Source organism: Pseudopipra pipra, chromosome Z (genome assembly GCF_036250125.1).
Source record: "Pseudopipra pipra isolate bDixPip1 chromosome Z, bDixPip1.hap1, whole genome shotgun sequence".
Taxonomy (NCBI): Eukaryota; Metazoa; Chordata; class Aves; order Passeriformes; family Pipridae; genus Pseudopipra; species Pseudopipra pipra.
This window is the reverse complement of record NC_087581.1, coordinates 995,474-1,010,189: the sequence shown is the minus strand read 5'-3', so window position 1 is coordinate 1,010,189 and position 14,716 is coordinate 995,474. Positions and strand designations below refer to the sequence as shown.

The following is a 14,716-nucleotide window of genomic DNA, read 5'->3' as shown; positions in this document are numbered from 1 at the left end:
GCCTGACGTCTCCTCCTTTGAAGCATACCCATTTCCAAGAGGCAGGCCCTGTTATGGGCTGTTTCCCCGGTGGACAACTCACTGGTGTGCCTTGGCTGATGTCCTGGTGCTCAGCAATGGCCTGTGCCCAGAGCCAGGGTCTCACCCCTGCTGTGAGCAGGGCAAACAACCTGCTTCATGCACAGCCAGCTTTGCTACACCAGAATAAAGCAGAGCCAGGGCTGCAGGAGCAGCTCATTCCTTCTGGGACGTGAACTCACACCCTTGACCTCTCTTTGGGGTTCTAAAGGTAAGGGAGAAACAGGAAGGTGTGACGCCTGCACCAAAGAGCCTGTGTTTGGTTGTGATGCCCTCAGGTGCAGTGGGAAGGGGGAGGGCAATGTGCACCAGCAGTGGTGGTGCAGCATCACAACGTGATGGTTGCAGGTGTGGGGGGCTGCTCCATTCCATGCACGTGTCCCCACCAGCCAGGATTTACCTTCCCAGCTGCTTTGTAGACACCAATATTTAAGCATTGATTTGATTTATAACACTTTGGGGAGAAATCAGAGCGTGCATGAAGGATTGAATGGCGCACATGGCGAGACAGAGTGGTTTCATTTCCCCAGACTGACACTCACAGCACTTTCCTGTCCTGCTGTTTTTAATTTCCACTTTATTTTTGTACATTAATACTACTCTGGGGCAGTTGATCACACATTACTGTCACACACTCCCCTGGAGAATTCATCTTTTCCTGATGGCATCAGTGCAAAGGCAGAGTAATTTCAGAGGAGTGACTAATCCAGAGCTAATGCAAAAGGACCACTCCAGTGGTGCCTTACACCAGTGTGTAAACCACCACTGAAGCTGCACTGGAGCTCTGCTAAGCAATGCAATCTTAGGAAGGAAAGGAAGGAAAGGTATATGCATTATTAAATGGTATTTTTATTCTGCGTGCTAGAAATATAAACTGACCTTTACAAAGGTTTGAATGGGAAACATGGACATGGGAGGTTAGTCCTGGTCCAACCATCGATCAGCCTCTCCTCTGTTGGTATTTCTCTACGTCCTTTTTTCTGCAAGAAATGTTAGGAAGTCAAAGGAGCTTTTTAAATATTTTATACTGTCCTTTCAGTTTTCTTTTCAGCCTGTGTTTAGAGAGCTGTTCACTTAGTACAGTTTGGGGTGAGGCGATGACTAAGGCACATGCTGTACCCAGCTCTCCGGGTAGTTCCGTGCGGCTGCTCAGCTGGGCTGAAATCACAGGAACACAGAATCATTAAGGTTGGAAAAGCCCTCTAAGACCATCAAGTCCAACCATTCCCCCAGCACTGCCAAGACCACCTCTAACCCATGTCCCCAAGTGCCACATCCACAGGGCTTTTAAATCCCTGCAGGGACAGGGACTCCACCACTGCCCTGGGCAGCTGTGCCAATGCCTGACCACTCTTTCCATGGAGAAATTTTCCCAATATACAACCTGAACCTCCCCTGGCACAACTTGAGGCCATTTCCTCTCCTCCTGTGCCTTGTTCCCTGGGAGCAGAGCCCAACTCCCCCAGCTCCCCCCTCCTGTCAGGGGGTTGCAGAGCCAGAAGGTCCCCCCTGAGCCTCCTTTTCTCCAGGCTGAGCCCCCCCAGCTCCCTCAGCTGCTCCTGCTGCTCCAGACCCTTCCCCAGCTCCGTTCCCTTCCCCAGACACGCTCCAGCCCTTCAAGGTCTTTCTTGAAGTGGCAGGGGGTTGGGCTGTTTGGGTTTTTCCATTCCAGTTGAACAGAACAAGTGGGACCTTGGGTGAGAAGCAGGAGAGGGACGATCTCAGTGGTGTGTTTGCTGCTCTGGGATCCATAGAGAGCCTGTCTGGACAATCACTCCACTGATTACCTCAATCTGCTGACAAGGGGGTCCAGCCTGGATGAGGTCATCCTCCGTGGGCTCCCATCTGTCCTGGCCCCAGATGCCCCACAGCTCCCCTTGCTCAGCCGTGCCGGTTGTGCGCTGCTCCCGGAACGCTGGGATTTTGTTTACTACGCACCAATTTATTCCGTTTTCAGTTTAAAATATAAAAAGCACGTGGGCTGTGGCAACATAATTCACAGCCCGCTGATTAATAATACAGCTGACGGAACGAAACTGGGCTGCAAGCTCAAAGTGCTGAGGGAAGCTGGAATTTGGTGAGCAGTGTGCGCGTGTGGGGTAGGCAGCCTGCAGCCAGGAGAGGAGACTGCTGAGGCCAGAAACACCGCTTTTTATTTTGCTGCCCCACACACAAAACCTGACTGTCGCATCACCTTTGCCCTACCCCACCACACAGCCTTCCGTCCTTAGGGATGGTCAGGACTCAGCTGGAAAACTCTGTGAGGAAGCTGATCAGAGGAGAGCAATTCCTACGCAGAAGGAAGGGCGGCCCACAAAGCGTCAGCTTATGAAAGCACAGTTTTTTCTCCCGTGGGTCCTGTGATGCCCCCAAAACCCAGCAGCCTGTCTCAGCACCTCTGGAAACGCGGCCAGTTTTACACCAGTTCTTCATTTTATGGACTTAGTTACAAAAATGAGAGTATTCTCTGCCTGTTGTGTCTGGGCCTGTGAAAGCATTAACGATTCGTCCCGGGGTGTGGTGCCACAGGCCACTTGTAGGACAACCACCGGCACTTCGCGCCGTGTTCCAGGGGCTGATAAAATAACAGGGGTGTGCCTGGAAAAGCTGGTGTACTGGGTGTCGAGGAGGATGTGCTGAATGTACCCGCTGGAAAATGACAGCGCTGGGCTGACTCCTGTCACTTCACTGGCGCTGACAAGTTCGGATCTGGCAGGGGATTTCTGAAACTCACTGGCGCGGAGGCACTCGGGTCCCGTCTGTTTCAGCAGCCAATGATTAAACTCCCTAAATATGTTGGATAAGTTCTGTAACGGGAGACAGGGTAATGTTATGCAAGACAAACGTTTTGCAGTGGGTGTAACAGCATCTTTGTGCAAGTGTGGTGAAATCCATCCCCAGGCAGGGTATAAGCCCCCCCAGTACGGTCTGAATGTCACCCCCATGCATTCTGGCTTCTCTGCCTGTCAGGGGGGTGAATTTCAGGCTCCAAATAAAACGCTGTGATTAGACAATAAAAATGCTATGTCTGCCAATGACGATTAGTGTGGGAAATGGAGACAGCAGAGAGAAGCATCTGATCCTGAAGGCATCCAATAGTCCACGCCCGCAGCGGGAAGGCTGAATGACCAGGGTTCAGGCAGGACTAGTGCTACACATCCCTGCACTTGCCTTACCTGTGCTTGTGGCTGCCTTGCACAGGGAAAGGAGAGAGCCTGGGTTAAAAACCACAGTGTGCCAGGGTGAAAAAAAAAGAGATTCTTACAGCTCCCATTGCTGGCACACACTGCAGGCACCAGCGCCACCTGCTCTGATCAAGTGCGCCGGGTCCCTCCTCACCAATCACCAGGAAATTGATGTAAACACTCGGGCAGGTTTTTGAGAGCTTTGCTTCCCCCCACTTAGAAAGAGACACAATTCCTCATGCTTGAGGGTGCAGCAAGGCCCGTGATTATCTGTTCAGGCTCCACAGTGCTTAATTGAGTTGCTTATCGTGTTATCATCCTGTGTCTCTCCATCCTGCTTGGAATCACGCACCTGGCACCCACCTCATGCCAGAGGGCAGCAGCTCCCGCCTCCACGTGAGTGATGGCACAACTTCCTCATGAGGGACAGAGCAGGGGCAGGCACTGATCTCTTCTCTGCACGACCAGTGACAGGATCCCAGGGAATGGCCTGAAGTTGTGTCAGGGGAGGTGTAGGTTGGGTAGGTAGGTAGGGTAGGTAGGTAGGGTGGCTGGGCACTGAACAGGCTCCCCAGGGCAGTGGTCACAGCACCAAGGCTGCCAGAATTCAAGAATTGTTTGGACAATACTCTCAGGCACATGGTGTGACTCTTGGGGATGGTCCTGTGCAGGGCCTGGAGTCGGACTCCACGATCCTTGTGGGTCCCTTCCAACTCAGCACATTCCATGATTCTGTGACTCCAAACACTCCCACAGGCGCCAAAACCTGCAGTTTATGGCACAGGTTGAGTTGCACTGACACGACGCCTCACAATGATGAGGAGCAGACCACAGCACCCTGCAGTTACTGCCTTTAATCATCCTGCTTGCACGGAGCCCCTTTGCCCAGTCGGCATTTGGAACTGATCCTGCCACACTTGTCCTGAGCTGGTTGCTAGGCTGGTGTGGGAGACACTCCACAGCGCTGCTCATGGCACTGCCAGAGTTTGTTGTTCATGCTGTGCCGGGGACAACTGCCAAGGTCCTGTGAGGTGCTGAGCAGTGTCCTGGTTTTATGAAGTGCCAGAAATATCCACCCTCTTCACCCAAACCAAACTCATATCAACCAAACCGGTGTGCAGCCTTGAAAAGAAAATATAAAAAAATGTGTTTATGTGCTATTATTACTAACTGAAAGAGGGAGTCATAGAATCACAGACTGGTTTCAGTTGGAAGGGGACCTCATTCCAAACCCCCTGCCCTGGGCAGGGACACCTTCCACTAGCCCAGGTTGCTCCAAGCCCCATCCAACCTGGCCTTGGACACTTCCAGGGATGGAGCAGCCACAGCTTCTCTGGGCAACCTGTGCCAGGGCCTCATCACCCTCACAGGGAGGAATTTTTTTCCTAGTATCCAATCTAAACCTAAACTCTCTAAATCTAAACTCTCCTTCAATTTGAACCATTCCCCCTTGTCCTGTCACTCTTGCATCTGCTCTTGTAAACAGTCTTGCCCCATCTTTCCTGTAAGTTCCCTGCAGGTTACTGGAAAGCCACAATTAGGTAACCCTGAATCCTCTTCTCCAGGCTGAACAATCCCAGTTCTCTCAGCCTTTCCTCCATCCCTCTGATCAACTTGGTGGCCTCCTCTGGACTCGCTCCAGAAATCCCTGGCCTGCTTGTTGAAACGTAACAGCTCATGGCAGTGCCAAAAAACCTCCTTGAGAGACCAAAGGTTTCAAGCTGTGGAAGCAAAGCTCTCCGATGCGCGGCTCACTCACAGCCGGTGTGGATGCAGAGAGTGCTCCCACAGCATGAGGTCTGAGTGCTCCAGCCTCACCCCATGGCCCAGGGGGTGAGTAATTTTTTGTTCCCATACAGCACTTTGCACTTTGTTGAGCCGTGCCAGTGGTGGAAACCTCTCTGCCGAACACCAGAGCAGGGGCCCTCGAGTCGGAGCTGGGGGTGTCACCGTGTGGTTCTCTGCCATGAAACATTGAACCACGACGCCAGACAACAGTCCTGATGGAGAACATCTTTGCCCAAACACCTCCATTGTCCCCCACTGAGCTCTTGCCCAGAGGACCCCAGGATGCCCTTTGATCTCTCTGGCTGTGTGTTCATCACAACCAGGGGCGTAAGCAACACTTGGCAAACAGGGCACATGGAACCAGTTTTCCAGGGAGGTTTAGCAGTAACTGTTAATCCTCTATTCCTCTTTCTCCTCTGTTTCCCTCCTTGCATTCACGGGCATAAGCACCAATTCAATACCTTCCTGCTTATGGCATAAATGGATGGGAACATTCATTTTTATCTTAGACAGCGAAACAGCAGAGTGGTCTTGTCACAGATTCCTATACTACCAACAATTGTTTATACACCTCCATTTCCTCCCGTGTAATTCCCCAGGAGTTTTAATTTACCAGGGCACTTTCTCTTTTATTTTTCCTCACCATTTCCCCTGCAGCATGCGAGGGAGGCTTGGTTCCTCCAGCCCTAACAAAGCAGCACACTTGTCTGGAGGGGATCAATAACTATCGAGCTATCGTGCTTCCTCCACTTAGACTGTTGAAGCAGCTTCCTTTAATTGTTCTTTCACACTGTAAATATAGCATACAGCGAATTTTCTTCCTTTAAGGCTGCTCAGTGGGTCAAGCCACTCGTGGGTGGGAGGAGCTCAACTGCCTCACCTGTGATCCATTACACCTTCTCCTTCCATTGGGAAGACCTCGGGAACAGAGGGACACGAGGACACTGCTGTGCTCCAGGGGCCAAAGCAGGTAACCTGGAATGGTCCCACAGGGACACTGGCTTGGTGCAGACCTGGAAACCCAAACATTAAGGCTGAGAAGCAAATACACGTTGGGTCCAGGGAGGGGAAAGGGCAGAAAGCCCACCCTGGAGGGTCTGAGCGAGGGGGTTTGCCCCAGCCCACCCCCCTCCGCTGTGAGAGACGCCCTGAGGTGGGGGCCAGGTAGGGTCCCCCTCCCTCGGCTCCTCGCAGGGGCTGTGGAAGAAGAGGGGAACCAGATCCCCTCCGGCTGCTCCTCCCGGGGGTGTTGGGAGACACCGCACCTTGGGGCGGCTCCTCCGGGGGATGGGGACTGGGGATGGGGGGCCGGACCCCTCTGGGCGGCTCCTCCGAGGGATGGCGGGGGGACACCGGATCCCTCGTGCGGCTTTTCCCGGGGATGTCGGGGCGGGGGAGGAGGGACCGGACCTTCCCGGCTTTTCCCGGGCATGTCGGGGGGCACCGGACCGCTTTGGCGGCTCCTCCCGGAGATGTCGGGGGTGTATCCCGGCTTTGGGGTGGCTTCTCTCCGGGATATCGGGGGAGACCGGACCTTTCCGGCTCTTCCCACGGATGGTGGGGGGGCATCGGACCTTGGGGCGGCTCCTCCGGGGGATGGCGAGGGGGGAGGGAGCAGACCCCTGGGGCCGTTCCTCCTGGGGATGGCTGAGGGGGAGGGAGGGGAGGGAAGCGGATCCCCCCAGCAGATCCTCACGGGGATGGCGAGGGGGGACCGGACCCTGGGGCGGCTGCTCTGGGGGATGGCGAGGGGGGAGGGAGCAGACCCCTGGGGCCGTTCCTCCTGGGGATGGCGGTGGAGGGGGAGGACCCCTCTAGCAGATCCTCACGGGGATGGCGAGGTGGTACCGAACCTTGGGGCGGCTCCTCCCGGGGATGGCGAGGAGCGACAGGACCCCTCGGGCTGCTCCTCCTGGGGATGGCGAGGGGGGACCGGATCTTAGTGCGGCTCCTCCCGGGGATGGCGAGGGGCGCCCGGACCCCTCGGGCTGCTCCTCCCGGGGATGTCGGGGGAGAGGGGGTGGTGACAGGACGCCTGGGGCGGCTCCTCCCGGGGATGGCGAGGGGGGTGCCGGCCGGGGGTCCCTGTGCGCGGCCCCCCCGGTCCGTCGGGCAGCGCCCGCCCGGTCCCGCCCCCCGCAGGTGCCCCCGCGCGGCGGGGGCCGGTGCGTGACGTCAGGCGGGGCGGGCGCGGTGCCGGTGCCGGCCGGGCCATGGCGGAGCGGCGGCGGAGCGGCCCCGCTGGGTGAGTGCGGCGGAGCGGCCCCGCTGGGTGAGTGCGGCGGCCCCGGCGCTGCCCGCGCTGTCCCCGAGCCCCGCGGGGCGCGGTACAGGGTGCGGGGGGAGCGGGTCCGTGCCCCCCGTGCGGGACCGCCCGCCGGGAGCGGTGCCGGTGTCGCCTCGTCCTTCGCCGCGGCTCAGCCGGGCGTGCCCGAGACCCCCCTCCCCGGGATGGGAACCCGCGGGAGCGCCGGCTCGCTGCCGGAGAGGGCGGGTGGATGCACAGGCATTGCTGCTGCCCGGCTCTGTGCGGGCTCGGTGGGTCTTTGTGTGCCCGGCGGGGCTGTGCGGGGTCTGTGTGTCTGTATGTGCCCTGTGTGTCTGTATGTGCCCTGTGTGTCTGTATGTGCCCTGTGTGTCTGTATGTGCCCTGTGTGTCTGTATGTGCCCTGTGTGTCTGTATGTGCCCTGTGTGTCTGTATGTGCCCTGTGTGTCTGTACGTGCTCCGTGGGTCTGTGCGCTGTATTGGGTCTGTGTGTGCTCCAGCGGTCTATACGGGCTCTGTGTGTCTGTGTGTGCTCCAGGCACCTATACGGGCTCTATGTGTCTGTGTGTGCTCCAGGGATCTATACGGGCTCTATGTGTCTGTATGTGCTCTAGGGGTCTATGTGGGCTCTATGTGTCTGTGTGTGATCGAGGGATCTATACAGGCTCTGTGTGTCTGTGTGTGCTCCAGGCATCTATACGGGCTCTGTGTGTCTGTATGTGCTCTAGGGATCTGTCTATAGGGGCTCTGTGTGTCTGTATGTGCTCTAGGGGTCTATATGGGCTCTGTGTGTCTATGTGTACTCTAGGGGTCTATATGGGCTCTGTGTGTCTATGTGTACTCTAGGGGTCTATATGGGCTCTATGTGTCAGTATGTGCTCTCTGTACGTGCCTTGTGTGTCTATATGGGCTCTATGTGTCTCTGTGTGAACTGTGTGTCTGTATGTGTTCTATGGGTCTATATGTGCCGTGTGTGTCTATATGTGCCCCATGGCTCCACACATCTGTATGTGCCCTATTTGTCTATGTGTCTGTACATGCCCTGTGAGTCTGTCCATGCTGTATGTGTCTGTATGTGCCCTGTGAGTCTGTACAGGCTCTGTGTGTCTCTACATGCCCTATGTGTCTTTATGTGCCCTGTGAGTCTGTACAGGCTCTGTGTGTGTCTGTATGTGCCCTGTGAGTCTGTACAGGCTCTGTGTGTCTCTACATGCCCTATGTGTCTATATGTGCCCTGTGGGTCTGTCTGGGTCTGTATGTGCCCAAAGTGTCTATATATACAGACTGGTGGGCTTGCACAGGTAAACCTGCAGCTGAGCTCGTGTCAGCGTGCCCAGCAGCTCCCCGGAGCCCTTCCCTGTGTCTGGAGAAATAAAACTGCTTCCCTCGCTCTCCCCCCATCCAAGGCAGGCTGCGTTTGCTCCCGATCACGTTATTTACTCTCACCTGAGCCAGACCCTCGGGTGGAGGTGGCAGGTGCTGACAGCCCAGGCTTCAGTGGCATCAGACAGGCTCGGTGTGCGGGGAAAGGTGTGTCTGGCTGCCGTGACCAGGAGGCACAGCACCTCGGGAAGATCCATCCCAGGCTGATGTGGTGTGAGTACCAGAAAGTGGGGGGGAGGAAACCCAACCCTGGGGGCTGTCCCCACACAGCTGCCTGGATGCAGCCTCCAGCCCAGAGGTGTGGGGCTGGTCAGGGCAGAGGGTCCCCCTGGTGTGCACCCTGAGCTCAGCCTTTTCTGGGTGTTGGACGTGTTCAGGTACCTCTGTTGCCTGTGTCTTATCTGTGTGCTCAGGGAATGTCACGGCTGGTGAAGGTGATGTGCAATATCAGGGGCTTTCTCTTGTTGAAGCAGCCGGCTTGGAGTGGACATGCAAAGCCTGGCTGCTGCTGAGGGGGTCTCTGTCTCTGCTTTTCGGCTCTGTGTTGCTTGCTCCTCACAGTTAATTAGACACGACTAATCCTATCTGGCGCTGGGAACTTCCCAGCAAACACGGAGTGCTTTTCCCTCTCCTGCTCTGCAGCAGGAGCCCAGCCTCCTGCAGAACCAGGCCTGGGGACCATGGGATTGAGATCTGTAACTCAGACTTGCAGTGCCCTTCCTCCTTTTGGCTGGACAGGTGTCTGGCAGGTTGAAGGTGACAAGCTGGAGGTGTGTGGGTGAAGGGCTGCAGGGAAAGGGAGACCACGACTGTAGTGAGGATATTGCAGGAGTAAGGGCTAGATTTATGCTGAATATTTTGAGGAAAAATCTCACACCCAGCAGGTGAACATCAGCATTCCCCCTGCCTGCAGAGGAGGAGAGGGTAAAGGGGCACGATCATCCATGTTCTGTTGATTCTGCTGTGCTTGGGAGGACCATCTCTGTGAGCTTCTGCCCTCACCTTGGAGCCAAAGCAAAGGATCAGGCTCCCTTGGGGACACGGGTTAGTGGTGGGCTGGGCAGTGCTGGGTTAATGTTTGCACTCCGTGGTCTTAGAGAGCTTTTCCAAGCAAAATGATTCTGTGACTGTGATTCACAGCAGTCCTTCCCTCCTCCAGCTGCAGCCCACCCTGTTAGTGAGGACTGATAAAATCTGCAATCCCAATCAAATAACCCCTGTTCAGAGAGAAGGACGTTGAGCTGCCAGCGTCTTGGCCACCCTCAAGCTCTCCAGGTTGAGTCCTCCATGCAGATGGTCTCTGTTTATCTTTTCTTTACACATAGAACAGAGACGTGAAGACCTGCCTCCAGGAGCTGGATTAGCTTCTCCTTCTGCTCCTGGGTGCTGGGCAGCAGGGCAGAATCGCCAGAACTGGTGTTATGAGCTGAACTAAACTCTCAATTTTACAGGTGGCATGAGGCAACTCGCAATTGAAGCTGTTTCAGTAGATGCTGTTTGTCTGCCCTTGCTTGGGCATCTGAAAGTGTCTGTTCTGAGCTTCCCCTCACCAAGTGGGGGATACAGGCACCTCCCAAATGGGAAACGTTTCACCCTTTGGAAAGCTTCAGACACAGCGCAGGCAAATGGTTTTCAGGGTGCTGGTTGTGACTTGGATATCTGAGTTCGAGAGGTCTAAATTTAAGTGAGATAAATTCTCACCCAGTGCCTGCAAACTTTGGGGTTTCGTCTTTTTGCCTTGGATCTTTCCCTTTTTTAGCATGACCCTGCTCTTCCCCAACCACTCAGGACTCTCTTAAAGCATAAAAAAACCCCCCTCTGAAACTTTCCACGTCCCCAGGTGGAGGAGAGGTGCTGCAGAAATGCAACTGCAGGGAAGCGTTTGCAGCTCATCCTCCTGCAGACGCAGAAGTCTGGGTTAAAAAACCAGGCTGTTAATTTTGTGTTAATGGCTCTGAGCAGTGGTGAGTCGTCCCACCCCCTCTCTCCCCCCCCCTCTCCCCCCCGTACCTTGTGCCAACATTTAATTGCTCTCACTCTGGAGAGATGCTATCTCATTTCAAGGTTGAACTTTGCTAGCTTTGACTTGCGGAGGGGGGGGTATTGTTGTGTCCTTATCACAAATGTGACTCCTCACTCCCAGCCCGCAGTGACAGGTCACCTCTTCACCTGCTCCTCGGGAGTCTGAAGGTGCCGAGAGGCTCCTGCCGTGTACCTTTTTTTGTGGCCACCCTTGGGGTGCCCCTGGTGTGACCACGTTGCCCAGGTCCCTGCCTGGAGGCAGCCACGACCTTGGCTGTGCCACGCGTAGGTGTGAGCTCGCCTTTCGACTCTTTGTGGATGTATTTCCCATTGGAAATTGGCACCTTCGAGGACCTACTTTTGCTTTGGCTTTGCTCCGATGCATTATGCAAAAGAGATGCCCCACGCTCATCCCAAATGCTTTTCTGGCTCTGGCAGAGTTCCCTTCCCTGGCCTTGTGTGTTACATTCCAACACGAAAACATGGTCTGTTGGACCGCTGTGACATCCACTGAGCTGATTTAGGTCTTCATGCAACTGTGCCATCAGCAAGCCATCCTTTAGTTACTGCGGGTTTTCTTGTGTTACAGATTTGTGTTTAGTATAATCCCCCAGAAGGAATCGCAGATGAGACTGAGCAGCGACAGAAATCCCAAAAGACGGTGCTTTGGTGCTGTTTTCCCCCTCTGATCTCACTTACCAGCAGCCACGCTGGGGGCTGTACCAGCACACACCTAACGTGCGTGGAGTTGGTTACACCTGCTGCGAGATTCACCCTCAAAATATTACGTGCCCTGGAGAGTCACAGAATATTCTGAGCTGGAACACGGGCAAACGCTGGGTCGAGGCAGTAATAATGTCTTTTAGATAGATAATAACTCTTCTAAATAGAGCTAATTCCAGGAAATTCAGCTGGCTGATAGGAACTGTATTTTTAGTCTCCGGTTCGTGTATTTACCTGAAATTCCTGTCGTGCTGTTGTAGCTGGAGCTGACCCCGGGTTGCCTGCTGCTCCCGCCTTTCACCTAAATACTGTGGCTAAACGAAGTTTCTGAGTTTCAGTGGTTGGTTTTAAAACGCTTTGTTTTGGCAGACGTTCCTCAGTACTGAAATTCCTGTCATTAAGGGGGTTTTAAGGGGCTTTAAGGCAGGTTGCACGGGAGGTTGTTGGGAAAGACCCTGTTTTGCACGACGGGGTGCACACGGTTAATCCGTAGGCTGGGTTTCTCTCATCCTCTTCGTAACTGTTTTATCCCATCGCAGCACAGCGCTCGCTTCCAGTTTTACTGATGGTGCCCAATAGTGAATCTGGCAGCTATCTAATTCTCTATTCCTAGCATGCTTAAAAAGTGCCTTATTTTACAATTAATTCTGTTGGCTGTACAGATTTAATGGATTCTTTTAGAGGTTCTCATCAGTCACCGACCTTGGACATTTCTTTTCCAGTGCCGTTTCTTTCTCCTTTTCTGTGCCTAGAAAGATCACGTTTCCATGCATTTTCCACATCTCATTTTTTGCCAGAATGGCATTTTCATTGTTTAAATCCTGCTGCTTCTCCGTGCTTGTAACTTCTGGAGTTTTTTGGTGGAAGCTTTAAGCTGCTCCCTTACTCTCAGTGATGCCAACAGCTGCTTTGGGCTTTGTGAAATTTGCCCTTTCAAATTTAGACACTGCTGCCATTATTTTGGGCATGTTTCCATGACTAGCAGGGAAACAGAAAGAAACTATAATAGAAGAAGACTTGCATTAGACATGGCAGTTCATTTTGGCTTCATCCTTGTCACATAAACCTGGTGCTACTCCATGGGCAATTAACACTGAAATGTGTGACCTGCTCCCGTGTGCCAGCAGTGACTTATCATCCAAAAGACCTACTGGTGTGCTCCTTGGCTTTGGTGTTGATTATCTATTAGTTGTTTGCATTGTGGCATTTTTATTTGCCCCTCTGGGCGTATGGAGGTGATGGATAGTGGCAAGATGTTGTCCTCCTTGGAGAGAGCGAGATTCGGTGCTTGTGGCTGGCAAACACCCGACAAATGGTCTTTGAATGTCTTTGGCACCACTGCAGAAGGAAATCACACACTCCCCATGGGTGAATTATTTTGACACACTCAACACCGAGTCTTGTGCCTCAGTGTCCTCATGCTCCTGTCCCGAATGACCACTACACCCTCCAGACCTCACCAGTTGTGCTCTCCCAAGCGGGCACGGTGCCGACTGGTGCAGCCCAGGCTTGGCACCGGGAAGCCTGGTCAGTGCTAGAGCAAGATTAAACAGTGATCTGCTTTGAGGGCTTTCCAGGCAGAATTGCATGTGAGGATTTACAGGAGCCGATTTTAGCCCCGCTGGAAGGTGGCAGGGTGACCTTGCCGTCACTCCCTGTCACCGGAGCCGGGTCAGGAGCGGAACAAGCTCCCAAATCTCGGCTCCTGAAAACCTCCCCTGGCTTGGAGGCTGCGGGAGGAAATAACGCTGCGTGTTCCTGCAGCACTTTCCACCCAAGCTGAGCCTGTCTTTAAAAAGCAGCCGGCGTGGTTGTGCTTGGAACAAGCAGCTCAGTTTCTATATTATACACAACAGTCATCTCCGTAGGAAGCCGCCCAGCCCACGCCGCTGCCGCAGCCCAGAGCTACACGGCTCCTGCTTATCCTCGGGGCGTTCCTGGGAGGAAGGGAAGGAGCGGGGGAACCTGGGGAAGGAGCTCCTCAGAGTGCCCGTGTCCGTGTGAGCAGCGGTGCCCGGTGTGTGCCTGCCTGCCGGGTCACCGCGGGGATGCTCCCGCATCGTTCCGGCTGCGCAGCCGCTCCCTGCGGGCAGAGCGGTCCCCTCCCGGGATCCGGGCTGGGTCTGCCTGGAAACCTGCGTCCTGCCCTTCTGTCCTTAGTCGTGCGTCTCCTCTTGCACCCAGGTGCTGTCCTCACCTGCCGTGAACTGCTGGTAAATAAAAACCAACTGCCCTGACCCGTGGTTTTACTTCCCAGGCTGAGTGATGGGAGACCCCAAGTCCTTATGATTTCCCAAGGAAGTGACCTGGCTGTGCCTCAGCTTCGTGTTAGGACCCCTCTGGATTCGGGGAAGAGCAAACAACTCCCTAGGCTGATACCTTGGGTGTCCATCTGTCCCAGCTGCTCGGATTGTTTGCACGATTTAATTCTTGGCTACACCTGGTTTTACAGCAGTGTTAATTCCATGGTAACTGATGCACCTGCAACAGTCAGCTATGTAAACTAAGATAAAAGGGCCAATCAAATCTCATGTTTCAGAGTAAAGGCTGGAGTACTGACTGGAGGCTTCCTAAGCACTTCTCCCAAAATCCCTTCCTAAAGGAAACTGTGCAGATTATCTCCGGACTCTCAGAGAGGCTTGTTCCTGCCCAAAAGTGAGGTGGGGCTGGGAAAATGCAGAATACCAGCTATGGAGGCATGAGCCTTTCAGGGAGGAGTTGTTCCACCTTTCCCATCTCTCTCTTGGGTGTCTGTGATCCCTCTGAGAGGAGCTGAGGGTGTTCCCACCCCCAAACCGTGTGGGTTTATGGAGGAGGGGAGGCAGGACCTTGTTTGGTTGGGGTCAGGGTGGAATATCATCCTGTACCTGCTGTCACAGCAGCAGTTGTACCCAGCTCCTTGCTGGGGCTCTGTGCTCCATTAACTCCCCCTGCCCTGCCCTGTGAAATATGGAAAGTTCTGAACTATGAGAAAGTGCCTTTGGGTAGAGGTAAATTAAACCCTTTGCCTGCTGTGAGGGGGCAGGGCTGGAAATGCCAGCATGGAAATAGGTCCTGGCTTTAAATGACTTCAAGGACAGAGAGTAGGTGCTGGGCTTCTCAGGATCTGATTGAGCTGGGACCGGTTCCAATTAAAATGAGAACAAGGAGAATGGGACGAGAGAAAAAAAAAAAAAAAAAAGAAGTGTCTTTGTCTTTCTGTCAGTATTGCAGCTTGAAATACTGGGACTGGGTTGAGTGCTGGGCTCTTCTCCCCGCTCCCCACGGGTG

General features: G+C 54.3%; 1 protein-coding gene across 8 annotated transcripts in view; it reads left to right on the top strand.

The window, feature by feature from the left end:
- The first annotated feature begins 7,200 nt into the window (after positions 1-7,200).
- Positions 7,201-14,716, top strand: part of MAPK4 (mitogen-activated protein kinase 4) — a 46,632-nt gene continuing 39,116 nt past the window's right edge. For 2 of the 8 annotated variants that reach the window (XM_064642204.1, XM_064642203.1), the window contains exon 1: positions 7,230-7,323. The gene's annotated coding sequence lies outside the window, so the exon portion shown is untranslated. Of the gene's footprint in view, positions 7,324-8,053; positions 8,915-14,716 lie in introns of those variants that run through there. The other 6 variants (XM_064642205.1, XM_064642206.1, XM_064642201.1 and 3 more) reach the window with 4 other exon arrangements.